This window comes from Sinocyclocheilus rhinocerous, unplaced genomic scaffold (assembly GCF_001515625.1).
Source record: "Sinocyclocheilus rhinocerous isolate Xijiao unplaced genomic scaffold, SAMN03320098_v1.1 scaffold140, whole genome shotgun sequence".
Lineage (NCBI taxonomy): Eukaryota > Metazoa > Chordata > Actinopteri > Cypriniformes > Cyprinidae > Sinocyclocheilus > Sinocyclocheilus rhinocerous.
Window position 1 is genome coordinate 620,831 of NW_015642053.1, and position 15,452 is coordinate 636,282.

The 15,452-nt window shown below is 37.4% G+C and overlaps 1 long non-coding RNA gene across 1 annotated transcript in view; it reads right to left on the bottom strand.

Moving 5' to 3' along the window:
* Window positions 1-9,411: 9,411 nt before the first annotated feature.
* Window positions 9,412-15,452, bottom strand: part of LOC107755423 (uncharacterized) — a 14,146-nt gene continuing 8,105 nt past the window's right edge. Inside the window, exons 2-4 of the long non-coding RNA XR_001641695.1 lie at window positions 12,347-12,402; window positions 10,883-10,990; window positions 9,412-9,439 (exon numbers count right to left, since the gene is read on the bottom strand). This is a non-coding gene — a long non-coding RNA (uncharacterized LOC107755423). The remainder of the gene's footprint in view (window positions 9,440-10,882; window positions 10,991-12,346; window positions 12,403-15,452) is intronic.

Sequence of the window (15,452 nt, forward strand, 5' to 3'; positions counted from 1 at the left end):
CATACGACATAATCTTCCTGTTGGATTACAATGAAGGTTTCGAATCGACCGCTAAAGCAATGGAAAAGCTCGATTGCTGGAAACATTTACATGGCTATTCTTCTCCTCTGTTTCTATCTGCAAATAAACTCCAGCAGATTTTCCAAAGCTATGTGCGACAAATATGTGCGGGTTTGTGAGTGTGCGTGTTTGTAAGAGTGGAGAGAGAAAGACGGAGAATGTTTGAAAGATACAAAAAGACTAGAAGGCAGTCATTTGATATGACTCATGTCAAGGGCTCGTAGTACACACACACTGCGGGGATTTCAATCAAAGAAACAAATTTGAGGTGAGCATAAAAACAACAGAATTCCATGGACATGCATCAAACTGTATGCACAGTTTGAATCATCGGTCCGTCATATTTTCACCATGGAGAAAAATATTATATAATGACAATAGAACACAACAGTGACCATTCATTTTTTTCAGCAGCCAGGGTTGCAGAAGTATTTTTTCCCCTCTCAATTTCTCCAAAGGCATTAAATCTAAAGAGTATAAAAATATCACAGTATAATATTAAGAGACAGTGATAAGTAAGCCATTAGTTGAATGATTTCCCCTGAAAAGTGTAAACACTGTGGCGCTTCCAAATAATTGAGCTGTTTGCTTGAGCTTCTCATCCAGCTTAACAGCATCACTGGTATCTGTTTGACTGACCAAGTGTTTGGAGAACCTGTTTGAAAGCGGTCATTATTTTTGCTAGGCCATTTGTTGGCGCTAGTGGCCAGTGTTAATGCCATGTCCACTTATCAAAACAACACTTAAAAACTTCAATGAGTTCTAAGCCCTTCTAACAATCTAACTTGCATAATGAATACTGACTGCATTGATTGAATCTCACTTCAGGATTTTGGGTGTTGTAATTTGGGAATTATATAAGATTTTAAAAAAGATGCCTTCTGCAGAAGCATGTTTTTTAACTACACTGGATCTCAGTAGTTTAATTTTGAAAGGTTTACTGCCTGTGGTTTATTACTAGAAATATTTTTCTCTATAGAGAAAATAAATGCGATTTTTACTACTGGAACTGCTGCAGGTGACATGTTGAGCACCACATGCTAATTTTATTAAATGTGTTGTACACTTTTTCTCTCCATTTTTTTTTCTGATTTGGCCTTTAAGGTGTTTTAAGGGCATAATGTAGTAGCGAGAGAGGACATAAAACTGTCACATTATCTAGACTGAAAACACATTTCTACAAAACAAACTCCAGCCTCATTTACTAAATCTTTGCAAAAGCACATTACTGTCAAAATAAAACGGAATAAAATAAACAAGAAAGAACATGATATTAGAGGTTGTGGCTCTGCTTGAATTATTGACCATATAATCCAATTAAGTGTACAAAACATTTAAATGTAATTTAGTTTAATGAGTTGAATTTATCTGACATTAAATCAGTGTAAACTGGGAGAAAAGAAAAGGGAGGAAAAAAACAGCATTTTGCTATAAAAAAATATGGTGACAGAAAAAAAATTATTTACTTTATCACAACATGATCGTCACTACAAGTTTTGACAAATAAACACAGAAACACTCAAAAGAACAAAATAAATGATATGCTTGTATTTCATAAATGTTAACAGATCCATCAGCCTCAGGCAACTACTAACATAACTATTACGGTAATATAACTTTGACCATGAGCATTCCTATTGCCAGACGCATTTGCAATCTTTTTAGGATAGGGCAATTCAAAACTGTGACGTAGAAACAACCTGAAAAGAACTAAAATTTTAATTTAGCAGCCTGGTTCATGTATACCAATTAAGCTATGTTCCCCTAGTAAATTATTTTCTGAAAGCAGGTAAGTGGATGCTATCAAAAGTCCACAGGAACATGTCATTAACATTTGGGACAAGGTTATTATTGAAATTTTTTTTCTCTATGAGTCATTAGTGCCAAGACACAATGGGCAACCAGAGCAGGCTTGAATGGGTGAGAGGTATGCAAATAGATAAGAGGGTTCACAAAAGTGTGTGTAATGTCCTACATATCCTTCTTAAAGTGTTAGTTCACCCAAAAATGAAAATTCTGTCATTAATTACTCACCCTCGTGTTGTTCCAAACCCATAAGACCTTCGTTCATCTTCGGAACACAGTTTAAGATATTTTTGATGAAATCTGAGGGCTCTCTGACCCTAGACAGCAAGGTAACTATCATGTTCAAGGTCCAGAAAAGTACCAAGATGATTGACAAAGTAGTCCGTGTGACATCAGTGGTTCAACTGTAAAGTTACGAAGCTACGAGAATACTTTTTTGCGCATATCTTAAATTGTGTTCCGAAGATGAACTAAGGTCTTACGGCTTTGGAACAACACGAGTAATTAATGACAGAATTTTCATTTTTGGGTGTAAACCCACATCACTGTTTTGCCCAGACGGCAGATTTGTTTATTTTATATGAAAAGCGACTGATAAAGTGTCCCAGTTTCACTTTATCATAGACTTTAAAAATATGTATACAAGTCAAGACCAAAGGTAAGAGTACTTGTCTTGACAACAAGTCAATACGTGACCATAGCCTTGAGGTTCTGTTGGATTGGAGGGGAATCTAAAATAGAGGCAAAAATGTCTGACAGGCTAATGACATCTTTATGAAGACCTTTCAGTCTCTCTGTTGTCCTGGAGCCATTTAATTCAGTCACCACGAAACATAATCCTCTGGATTTCAGCAGAGGAATGAGAGAATAAAAGACAGAAGGAAAGATAGAACATAGTGAGGGAAAGGGCTAAATCTGAAATATAACATGGAAAAAGCAGGTCTGAGATGGAAACATGCGTGTGGAGCCAAGCGGTCGGGGCAGGGCTGAGGTTGGGTGAAAAAGGGCCAGAGAAAAGTGGCTATTTCCCCTCGCTGTGCTCTATCAGATTAGCATCAATATACAGCCTCATCACCACTGACATGAGAACGCTTATGAAACTGAGATGCAAATGTGAGACTCCGAATGGAACAGACAGGCCTAGATAAATCCACAGCCAGATACATAGAAGGCATATACCAATGTCAGAAATTAACTTCATTATAAGAAGTGATATTTACAGCCTGGAATTGATTTTCAGGGACATATATATTTTTAAAAGAGTTCCATCATCATTTACTCACCCTGATGTCAATCCACACCCATACAAACAAGTAACAAATTGTTATGAGTTAGATCTTATCAATGAACTTACCAGCTAGAATGATTCAATCACCGATTTGGTTATCAAACTAAGTTCTGACTAAACAATCCAGTTGCAGCAGTTAACAGCTAACTGTTAACTGCTGTTTTCTTGTTTTGAGAGAAACAGCACAAAATTTTGGTCTGTTTCACACAAAGTTTTCTTATGATTTCAGAAAACATGGAATTAAGTTGGAAGTACCTGCATGGACCAATCTTGGTGCTTTTGTGTCCTTTTTGAAGCCTGGAAAGCTTTCATCCACGTTTATTACAAAAACAAGGGTACAAGAATGAGTAAATGACCATTTTCATTTCTGGGTGAACTACCTGCTTAATGGAAAACAGAAAGAAAGAGCAGATAAAGACAAAAAGATAAAGTTCTTATTTGCATAAAACATTCACAACCATTTACAACTTATTTGTACGATGTCATTTAAAATCTGAATGAAAACATTAGTCTACTTGGACTGCTGCACTAGGAATTATGTAAGGCCCTTCTCTAGAAGCACAGGCATTAATTAGTCTGTTTCAGGTCATCTGTGTTTCTCCTAATAGTTCACATGTGAGACAAACTAATGACCCACAGTGAACCAGGACACACACAACCAGTGTGTTCTGTAGACAGGGTGGCCCACAGGGTCCCTGCAGTGGTACAATCGTTTGTTTGTTTGTTTGTTTGCTGCTTTGCTTGAAGGAAGACATTTAAACGGGGGATGCTTTCTGAACCATTGGACACCAAATACCTTGAATAGATTGAAAGACATGAACACACTTACTCATACGCACGCACAGGCATTTAAAAACCTTAGGAGAATGAGACAAGCAGCATATGTGACCCTGGACTACAAAACCAGTCATAAGGGTCAATTTTTTGAAATTGAGATTTATACATCATATGAGAGCTGAATAAATAAGCTTCCCATTGATGTATGGTTTGTTAGAATAGGACCATATTTGGCCGAGATACAACTATTTGAAAATCTGGAATCTGAGGGTGCAAAAAAATCTAAATACTGAGAAAATCGCCTTTAAAGTTGTCCAAATGAAGTTCTTAGCAATGCATATTACTAATCAAAAATTAAGTTTTAATATATTTACAGTAGGAAATTTACAAAATATCTTCATGGAACATGATCTTTACTTAATATCCTAATTATTTTTGGCATAAAAGAAAAATCAATAATTTTGACCCATACAATGTTTTTTTGGCTATTGCTACAAATATACCCCAGTGACTTAAGACTGGTTTTGTGGTCCAGGGTCACATATCATTACTGCGTACCATGGTCACAGAGCAAACATCACACAAAACCATTGTACAGTGTCAGGTTCAAATGCACTTTGAAAGGACAAAACTAACCGTAACATGTACTGAGCACATGATCTTATGGACCCCAATCTTTTGAACAGTGGTGTATGTATTTTTATGCTTATTAGGGTATCAAGCTGTAAGGTTAGCAACATGTTAACTGATTAAGCAAAGTTAAAAGCCTTTATTAATACCAACAGTGGCTGCTTTGTGTATGGGGTCAGAAGGCGAAACATAAAGCCAGAGAAACTCACAAATTATCCGGGCTAATTCAATTTTGTTTCATTGAAAGCATATGCACATCCAGGACCTTGATGACAGTTCAGCCTACTCTGTAAAACAGAAAGGATCTGCAGTTAAAATAGAAGTGGCGAATAGTTAGATGGAGACATTGTTTAAGAGTCTCTCAGGTATGTTCTTAATTTAGTTTTTCCTTATTGAATGTTGCACCTCACATTACAGAATTAAAATAGCTTGCGACTGTCCTTTTATGTCCACTGTACAATGCTGTTCAAGTTTGGGGTCAGTTGGGGTCACTTTTCAGCTAGGATGCATTAAATTGCTCAAATGTACCAAATGCACTGTTTTACTGTATTTTTGATTAAATAAATGCAGCCTTGGTGAGCATAATAGACATATAAATTGACTTTGAGATTCTTTGAGATATTATTTGGATAACTATATAATGAAGTTATTACAGGATGAATGTAACACTAAGAGACCACATTAAAGTAAATTAATTTGCAGAATAGACGAGGACCCATACGACACTATTGAACTACTGAATGACTCAACTGACTTTAAGAACAATGGTTAACAAAAGATTGTCACAGAGAATTGGATTGGGCAGAACAACACTAAATGACAATACAGTTTCTCTACCTATATTACCTATGATCTTACAGAAATCATTTACACACAAAAATGCAATTTCATTTTCAACATTTACTCACCCTCATGTTGTCTCAAACGCTGATGTCACTGATGCCAATCATCATTTCTTTCTCACATAAAACTACTGTATGGTTTTAGAAGATTTGGAATATAGTACATAAGTCATATCAGTACCTTTATTGTCACTTTTAGTAATTTCTGAAGCTTTACAGCCATTGGTAACCATTTTTAGACAAAAGAATAGCATCAAACACTTCTTCTGCATTATGTTAAAGAAAGAAAATCAAGTGGTTCGGAACTATGAGAGGTTAGTAAACTTTCATTTTTGGGTCAATTATCACTTTCAGTCATCTGTCCTCTATACTGTATACTCTAAAAATAACTTTAATAACTGAATCCAAGAGATGCATTTTTAAGAAAACACCTTATTGTGTATCTACACATCTACAGTACAGTACATGTAAATTTCTAATTAGACCATTGATAATTTATAGATCATTTTTATTTTTATCCAGCATGGAAAAGTTATGGTGGCTGAACAGTAATCTCCTGTTTCCATTTCATTAAGTGTGCCTGTAGGCACACAACAGCAGCAACCTGTCCAAACTGTTTATAAGTCAAGCTAACCTATTTCTTTCTCAAGCTCAAGCAAGAAAGAGATATAATGATCCTGAACAGAACAAAGTGATGTGGCCTAGAGAGACCCTTTTGTCTCATTTTGAGGTACTTTTGAGAGAACAGGAGAGATAAAGTTTACTCTCCTTTGTATCGGTAAACTCACTTTTTAGAGAACTTGACAGATGAACAATATTCCTGTAAGTCATGGATTTTTCATACTCTCTCTTTCTGAGTTGCTTACGTTACAGGTTTTATTTTACTTTAGGCCATTTTTGTTACTTGTATTTGTGCGTACCCAAATCAAATATAAGTTGCTTGTTTATACTGACGCGTATGTTTACATTGGACTTAAAGGAACAATTCACTCAAGAATTGTCATAAGTTACTAACCCTCATGTCATTCAATTGTTCTTCTATATTTTGCGTAATGTTTACAGTGCTCTTTAACACACAACAAAAAGTGTGTGATGATTTATACGCCAAAAAAGCACCATAAAATTAGTTCACACACCCCATTTGCTATATTCCAAATGCACTCAAGCAATATGACAGAGGTATGTGAGGAACAGACCAAAATTTAAGTAATTCATTTTGCTAACTATACCTAGCCAAACAAAGCCAATGAATCAAGCCCCATTCACACAAAGCTATATTAGCACCAACAGATGATAATGTCTTGTTTATTATAAGCACATGCTGCAGTTATGTCGTCTGCCACTTTAAATACTCGAGCTCTCTAAAGTTGGATGGATTCTGATTGGCTGTCAATGTTTTTATTGTTCACCAGCTGGGAAAAAAATTGTGGTTTCCAATGATATTGTTCATCTGTTGTCACCATTATAGCTTTGGTGTGGACATCTGTTTTCTCATAAAATTAGGACGTTTATTAAAACTTTACAATTATAGGTACAGTTTAGGCCCTTTAGAATTTTTGCTTAAAAGAAGGTATAATGTGTGCAACTTGACTTTTTGATTATGCATATATAATAACTAAATTTGTTTAGAATTTAAAAGAGAATGCTACAGTGATCATGTGTTAACATGATAAACATGCAATCATTATTTGGACTAAAACGTCTTAAGCACTCAAAGAAATCACTTGACAGACATTGTCGCTATGGCTTTAAGCTCGTCACACACTCAAAAAGCGCATGCGAATTTTCTCCAGCATAGGTACAGGTGGGCTGGTTCTCTATCACACACACTTACACAATCCAGCCTCTACGAGTTTGTGTGCAGTCCTGCACTCAGGTGGAAACTTCAAAGCACGCTACACTCTCACAGCAACAGACACAGAGCAGGTAGGCACCATCCACATTCTCAGTCTGTTTATTTATTCACCAGAAAGGGCAAATCACAGCTGTCCTGTGAGAAGAAATAACAGTGTTTGTGAGAACAATGCTTGTAGATCATGACAAATTACTTGAGTTAAAATTATTGTAAAACTAAATTACACAGATCCAGAGTCTTAAAGGGATAGTTCACCCAAAAATGAAAATTTGATGTTTATCTGCTTACCCCCAGGGCATCCAAGATGTAGGTGACTTTGTTTCTTCAGTAGAACACAAACAAAGATTTTTAACTCAAACCGTTTCAGTCCGTCAGTCTTATAATGGAAGTGAATGGGAATCACGGCTTTAAGAATAAAAAAAAAAACATACACAAACAAAACCAAATTAAACCCTGCTTAAGTTTGCATGGGTGGTTTTTTAAAGGACACGGGGTGGACAACAATTTGAGTCTAGTCCTAAAGATCAGTCATCCGCCTCCCAAGTTATTCCCATGCTATTCCTTGTTTCCTGCTGCTGTCAGACACAGATCAGAAAAGAGGCATGTGAGAAGCGATAAACCTATTCTGCTAAGTTTTAAGGCGTTAGAGGAAGGGCTGAGCCAGGATATGGGTGACACTCGAGCTGCTTTGGGGAGGACAAGTCTCAAGCTTTAAATGGGTGCGCAAAAGGTGTCTGAGAGAACATGCTGTAATCTAAGAAAACAATGGACTCAAATGACCCACAAGTACAATAAAAGTTTTTTTCCATCTACTCTGTTTCATAAATAAAGATAGATTTAAATGTTATAAATTAACCACAAATATTATTTGTCGAACATAATTAGTGATGTATGAATTGAGCCATTAAGAATTTGTTACAAGCGAAAATGCATGCTGCTCAACTTGTATATACTGTCTTAGGGAATTTTCTTGGAACGTCTAAACAGCTGACACAGCACAAAACTCAATGTTGCATAAATAGTCCATGCTAATTTGTTTCTATTAATCTTAAACTTACAAAGTACTGTTGTCACGTATTCCAGGGACATTAAAAATGTCAACATCTCTGTTTTTGATGTGTGCTTCGGGGCAAAGATTAACGGAGCTTGGCTACCATGGTACTCATGCTAGTAATAAAGTAGCACTTTAAGCATATTGTAATGCGGGAAAGTCCTTACAAGGTGACAGCTTAGTCCTCATCTCAATTCCTCTTTAATCTCTGTGATTTAACTAACATGACTGTGAAAACAATTCAATAAACCAAAGTGTACCACACCTGTAACCTGCACGTGCCATCTTCCAAGATCTTTGCACAGATTAAAAGCTTTACATAACATTAAACTTTGCTCAACACAGTCTGGTGCTCTGATCCACAGGAGCTTGTGATGGAACGGGTAAAACATTAGCCAAATAAAGTGCCTCTAACTTCCTGGGAACCAAGAAATTGAAGGTCATCATTATGGGTGAGACAGGGCATAGGGCAAAGAAGTTCTGCTCCCCACATACCGGGTGGTTTCGTGCGACTGAACACTGTGTATCTGCATGGACGTTATTTGCTTTAAGTGGGCATGTAATGGTCTTGTAAAGCCCTCGAGCAGTGCAGGAAACATAGCAGAGGTAAGCTGTACTAGGACTTTGACATTCAGAACATTGCCATATGTCCCACATGAGCAGTTTATGCATACCACCTTCCCCTTTAGCTGATTGTGAGTGAAAGAATCAATCTGAAAGGAGTAAAAGACACAAGCATCCATTTAGAAGGCAATGCAGTATGAACACGTCCTGTCGCACTTCTGAAGAAACTGCATTTCTGAATTCTTTAGACTAGTATACTTCAGCGTGATATTGACTGGGTTTCTAATGTTCTGTCTAAACCCAGAGCAATGTGCTCCCTGACAGTCAAAAATAGTTCGCAGACCAGAGACACTATCATTGATGCAGGCAGCATTTCAATATTTAGTACACAAAGAAATGTATCTCTGAATTACTGTGTCGGTCAGGTCAAAACAAAAAACAAAGCAAAGAAGGGGCATATTTAGCTTTCAAAGACACAAACTTGTGCCACAATGATTTTATAAAACATTGGCATCCTTTACCTGACCACATGATCTGGTACCGGTGTTTGTCTTGGAAACGGTCGTCTGAAGGACAGGGCAAAATTACACCATTTTAGTATGCACTTTGTTTAAATCTTTGTCCTTCCATTCACATTGTTTGACACAAGAAGTGGCCTGTACAGTAAATTGAGAAAATGTTTATGCAAGCGCAAGATTCAGTTTTTGAGAAGCTGGTTCTGTTTCCTCAGGAACTTGACCACCAACTGATTCATCATTATATGAAATTGTGACTGTGCATTAAAGGGATAGTTCACCCAAAAATGAAAAGTACTGTATGTCATCATTTACTCACCCTTGTGTCATGGCATGACCATTTGAATGCAATTATACTGAAGAGGGACTTACGCTTTCCAGTTTAAAAAAGGATGCAAAAGGAGCACAGAACGTTAGAAAATTAACCAGGGCATTCTTCAGAATTTTTCCCTTTATATTCCGCAGAAGAAAGAACATCATGCAGGTTGAAAAGGGCTCATGATGACAGAATGTTTGATGTGAACTATTTTAGGGCTCTAAACTGTGAAAAATCACCCTGGAGTCAGTACTAATTGAGTAATCTAAAGAGGCCATTGTAAATGTCTTTGCAAACATTCTTTGTGGGACACAGTACAGGGTTTATGCATGATGATTGTCATTAAGAAATATTTGGCATGACGGGAATTGATGATGTGTGTAATTTGGAACGTTCATAATACAGATACTGCTTTGTGAGCCAATCTGATGCTCTAAACATCACAACATGGGCTAAAAACAGACTGTAAAACTCACAGGTCAGTAGTCATGCTTTCAAGTTTACTATCAAATAAACCCATGGCTCAAAACAATCAGTTCTTTATGGTTAGCAATTTGGGCAAATGTACACTGAAAAATCTAAATCATAAATTGTAAATTGTAACCTGTTTTGCTGGTCATACATGCACAATGGCCATGAAATGTCACTTTTTTTGGAGCAAGACTGCAAAATTATGATGTGAAATGTCATTTTTTAAGGCATTTTTTTATTAGTTTAATATGCGGAGAAAACTATAAGTATCCATTGGTAGGATGATGCATAGAAATTGCACGTTTCACATATAAGGACTGAAGCAATAACTATATAATAGCAAATAAATAGTGGAAATTGAGTTTGCACAGCTGCAATTGCATTAACATAAGGCAATCTGCACTGTTTTTTCACACAAATATTGGAGACAAAACCACAGGGCCTCTTCTGTTTGTATCCAATAGTTGACGAGAAAAGATAATTGGATGATACTTTGACTATTTCACATGATTACAGAAATATCAATCCATAATCTGGCAAAAACATGCATGGCTCTGTGTCCAGAGGAAATGGACACCAGTTCAGCCAGTATGGCTGGGTGGGAGTAGCAATAAGTGGAGAAGATGCTTACAGTGGTTTGGCCATAAAAGATTAGTCTACTGCCAAAGGTTCTCCCGATGGGAAGCTTCCATTCCCTTTTCATTTACCTTCTCAGGGCATTGCAGTTCAGATATGCTTCCTTTAATGGTTAATGGAGAAAACACAAGACTCCAACCAGATAACAGCTACTTGCTATCCTGGCTGAGCCACTCACCCTGCAGTAAGAAAACAGAGCTCTTTTATCAGTGCGGAAATCAGCTAATGTTTTCTGAAGAACAAAGATCATTTAAGTAATACTTTACTAAAAATGAACATTCTGTGGTCATTTACTTATCCTCATGTTGGTCCGAACCTATATGACTTTGCTACAATTGTGAAACACAAATAGAGAAATTCTGAATAATATCCTAGTCACTGATTTAATTACAATAAAGTTGGTCTCAAGCTTTAAAACTTCAAAAAGGATGCAAAAACACCATGGAAGTATCATAAAAGTAGTCTATACAAGCACTATATTCCTAATTTTCTTAAAGGTGCAATATGTAAGATTTTTTTATTAAAATATCCAAAAACCACTAGAACAGTGTTATATATTTTGCTGACTTGTGTACTTACATTATCTCGAATGTTTCAAAGAATGTTTAAATCCAGAGAAATAAGCAATTTCAACTAGTGACACGGACCGTATTTATAGTGTCATTGTGTCGCCTGCCAATGACGTCATACACCCTCGATTTCCGGTTTTGTTTTGTAGAAAACATAGAAACACCAAACACGCTTTAATATGTTGTGAGTTTTATTAGACAGGTGACAACCGCACAGAGTAGCATTATAACAGAACTTTCAAATGTATCTAGTATGATAAAACAGCGCTGCTTTACCCCACATACGCACGACCGGAAGGAGCGGAAGCGCTAAAGTGTGGCATAATAAAAGCTCCGCGGCTTTCGAGCCATGTGTCACTCTCGTCTCTCATTAACAATTGCTTCAGCGGCCTCGTTTCGCTTCGACGGCTTTCCGCCTCACTCTGCTTCATACTGTGATGTTAATAAATCTTTAATACATTAGCTCATCCATGAGCATGATTTCTGCCTGAGTCCCATCGGATTGAGTCGGCTGTGGGGATGAAGACGACAACTCCCATGATTCCACGCTCAGTCACGGCGTCATCAAACTACGCCTTTGTTTCTTTATTTGTTTTGAATACACACCCTCTAGCGGTGAAAACTTACGTATTGTACCTTTAAGTCATATCATAGCGTTGTGTGAGAAATGTGCCAAAATGTCAATTTTTGTTATTCAACAACTAGTTTTGGGTGAGCTATTCCATAAAGAGGAGTCAATTTGACCAAAACGTAAATATTAGATGGAACCACAGAAAACAAATTACATTCCTAAAACTTAAAAGCTGAATGTTGGCAATGTGAAGCGCCATAAAAACCCCTTGTACTTCCGTAATATAAAGTATTTGTGAAAGTGGATATTCATCAAGACAAAACTAGTAGGGCAAGACTTTATGTTATCCATCAGGAACGGATTATATCATGAAAAGTGGATGTTACAGTACATACCAGAACGGAGGTGGTCGGAGGTCAAGGATTGAAATAAGAGGTACTGGTGACATCATCTGAAAAGGAAAGTTGTGGCAAAGCAGATTATTACATTTTGATATAATAACACAAAGATTTTTGTTTTGAATAACATGCAAAATTCTTTAATTTGAAATTATTTAATGTCAATTTAAATGTACATTTCTACACCCCTGAAGAATCTCTTTCTGAAGAGTCTTTTTGAAAGCTTCACAGTAGCAAATCACAAAATTAGTGGAGGTGAGACAACACAGCTAATGATGAATGAACAGCACGGGATTTAAATTACACTCAGAACTTACAGTAAATTTCGTATAAGCACATGTAAGAATTACTCAGCAAACCAAAGCCAAACTTATCAAGAGAAAGGAACTAAAAAAGGCAACCGAGAATTGAAGATATTAGATTTCTCTATGCACAACTGCTACACAATGCGGTTACGTTTCTAAGAATCCCACAAACTGGAAAGATTACAGTGGTTTGTTGCAATGAGGATTGCATCTCCAGGCAACCAATCTATTATGATAAACTGTATTGTCACTGGGCAAATGGAACTCTGAAAAAAAAAAAATCACCAATGATAAACATTCCCAGATTGCCATCTTAAAATAGAACTGGGAAGTCAAAAAGTACCAGTCAAACCAACATCCGACAAAAATTCTGATGAAACACATGAATAAAGTTCTAACAAAAAAAATCAACCACTGGAAAAAATATAGAACAATTTCTCTCTTCTTCTTTCTATTACTTTCTATTATTCCCACAGTATGGCCTATTCGTTGGTTCGTGTCCATAGACAAGTAACAGAGACAAACAAAAGTAAGATAATTCCATTGATCGGCAAGATTTTTTTCACTGACGGTAAATGCGAATTAAAAAGTAGCAAGAAAATGCAGAAGCCAGTACCTGTTGAGTTGAAGGTCACATGGCCCCCAGACAACAATACTTTCAAGGGAACATGCCAGCATTTCATTAATTTGTTTTATACTTGGAAATGTACACACCACACAGGAAAGTGACAATGGAAACTGAATTCCTCATCTAAAATAGTGTGTTCCCTTAACACTGAAAAACACTCCATTTATGCGGTGTTCTTGAATGGAGGCTATGTTTCCAGTGCTCAGCTGGAAGTAAATCCTTTGATAAAGGACAGGGACAAATTTAAATCAAAGACGCCAGGAATTCATGCTAAGACAAGGAACATGAAGTGTGTGAGGAGTAATTATAAGACGTTGCTATCATGGTGGTGTGGAAAACTTCATAATTTTTGTGCGTCTATGTGGTTAAGCGTGCGAGAGTGTCTGTGAGAAAGCATGTGGTTGTGTGTGTTTTTTTTTTTTTTTTACCATGGGCAAAGTTAGTTTGGTCATCATTACCAGCAAATATGTATTAACACTAGGGCTGCAACAAACGATTATTTTGATAATCGATGAATCTAACGATTATTAGAATGAATTATCAACTAATCGTCGATTATTTCACTGATTAAACGCGGTTTGACCAGACCTGCAGACCTGCACCCGCGGGACCCAACGCAACAGGGTGCGGCGCGGGACAACTCTTGATGGGCGAGTGCGGGTGCGGGCGGAAAGAGACTCGTGTGTGTGCGGGATGCGGGGGAATAATATGATTCCCGGAATTCATGCTAAGACAAGGAACATGAAGTGTGTGAGGAGTAATTATAAGACGTTGCTATCATGGTGGTGTGGAAAACTTCATAATTTTTGTGCGTCTATGTGGTTAAGCGTGCGAGAGTGTCTGTGAGAAAGCATGTGGTTGTGTGTGTTTTTTTTTTTTTTTTACCATGGGCAAAGTTAGTTTGGTCATCATTACCAGCAAATATGTATTAACACTAGGGCTGCAACAAACGATTATTTTGATAATCGATGAATCTAACGATTATTAGAATGAATTATCAACTAATCGTCGATTATTTCACTGATTAAACGCGGTTTGACCAGACCTGCAGACCTGCACCCGCGGGACCCAACGCAACAGGGTGCGGCGCGGGACAACTCTTGATGGGCGAGTGCGGGTGCGGGCGGAAAGAGACTCGTGTGTGTGCGGGATGCGGGAGAATAATATGATTCACGGGACTCCCGCAAAATAGAAATTATCTAAACATAAAATGTCTAAAACATATAAATTGTTATTTATGTGTTGCACAAAAGCAAAAAGAACAGCTAATAACATTAAAATGATTAACGCGCAAGCTAGGCAGAGTTTCTATTTATAACACGTGTTTAAAGGGTTGCGCAATGTAGCCAATCACAGACTCAGCTGTTTCTGGAACGCAATGGCCAATCAGAGGTGATTAAGTTCCACTCACGGCAGTGCTGAAATTTGTGTCAACGCTAAACAGAAACACCCCATTGTGGACTTTCCCCTCTTGATCAAGATGATGTACAGGCTTTTGTTTGCAGTTTTACACACGAGCGCAAACACAAACACTCATGCATATAAAACGCACACATAACATTTGTGAATGAGAGGCAGTGTTAATTAGGGCTGAAACGATTAGTCGACATTATCGACAACGTCGACAATAAAAAATGGTCGACAAATATTTTTGTTGTCCAGTAGTTGTTTGATCTCATATGACCTAATGTAAGAGCCTGCAATAACGCGGTTTGACCAGTGTGGTGCTGTAGCGCAAGACTGTAATTCAGCTCTCCTGATGCAAGTCAAGAGAAGAAGACAGCGCTTCAGAGTAGAGACCTGCAGACCTGCACCCGCGGGACCCAACGCAACAGGGTGCGGCGCGGGACAACTCTTGATGGGCGAGTGCGGGTGCGGGCGGAAAGAGACTCGTGTGTGTGCGGGATGCGGGAGAATAATATGATTCACGGGACTCCCGCAAAATAGAAATTATCTAAACATAAAATGTCTAAAACATATAAATTGTTATTTATGTGTTGCACAAAAGCAAAAAGAACAACTAATAAGATTAAAATGATTAACACGCGCAAGATAGGCAGAGTTTCAATTTATAACACCTGTTTAAAGGGTTGCGCAATGTAGCCAATCACAGACTCAGCTGTTGATTTCTGGAACGCAATGACCAATCAGAGGTGATTAAGTTAGAATC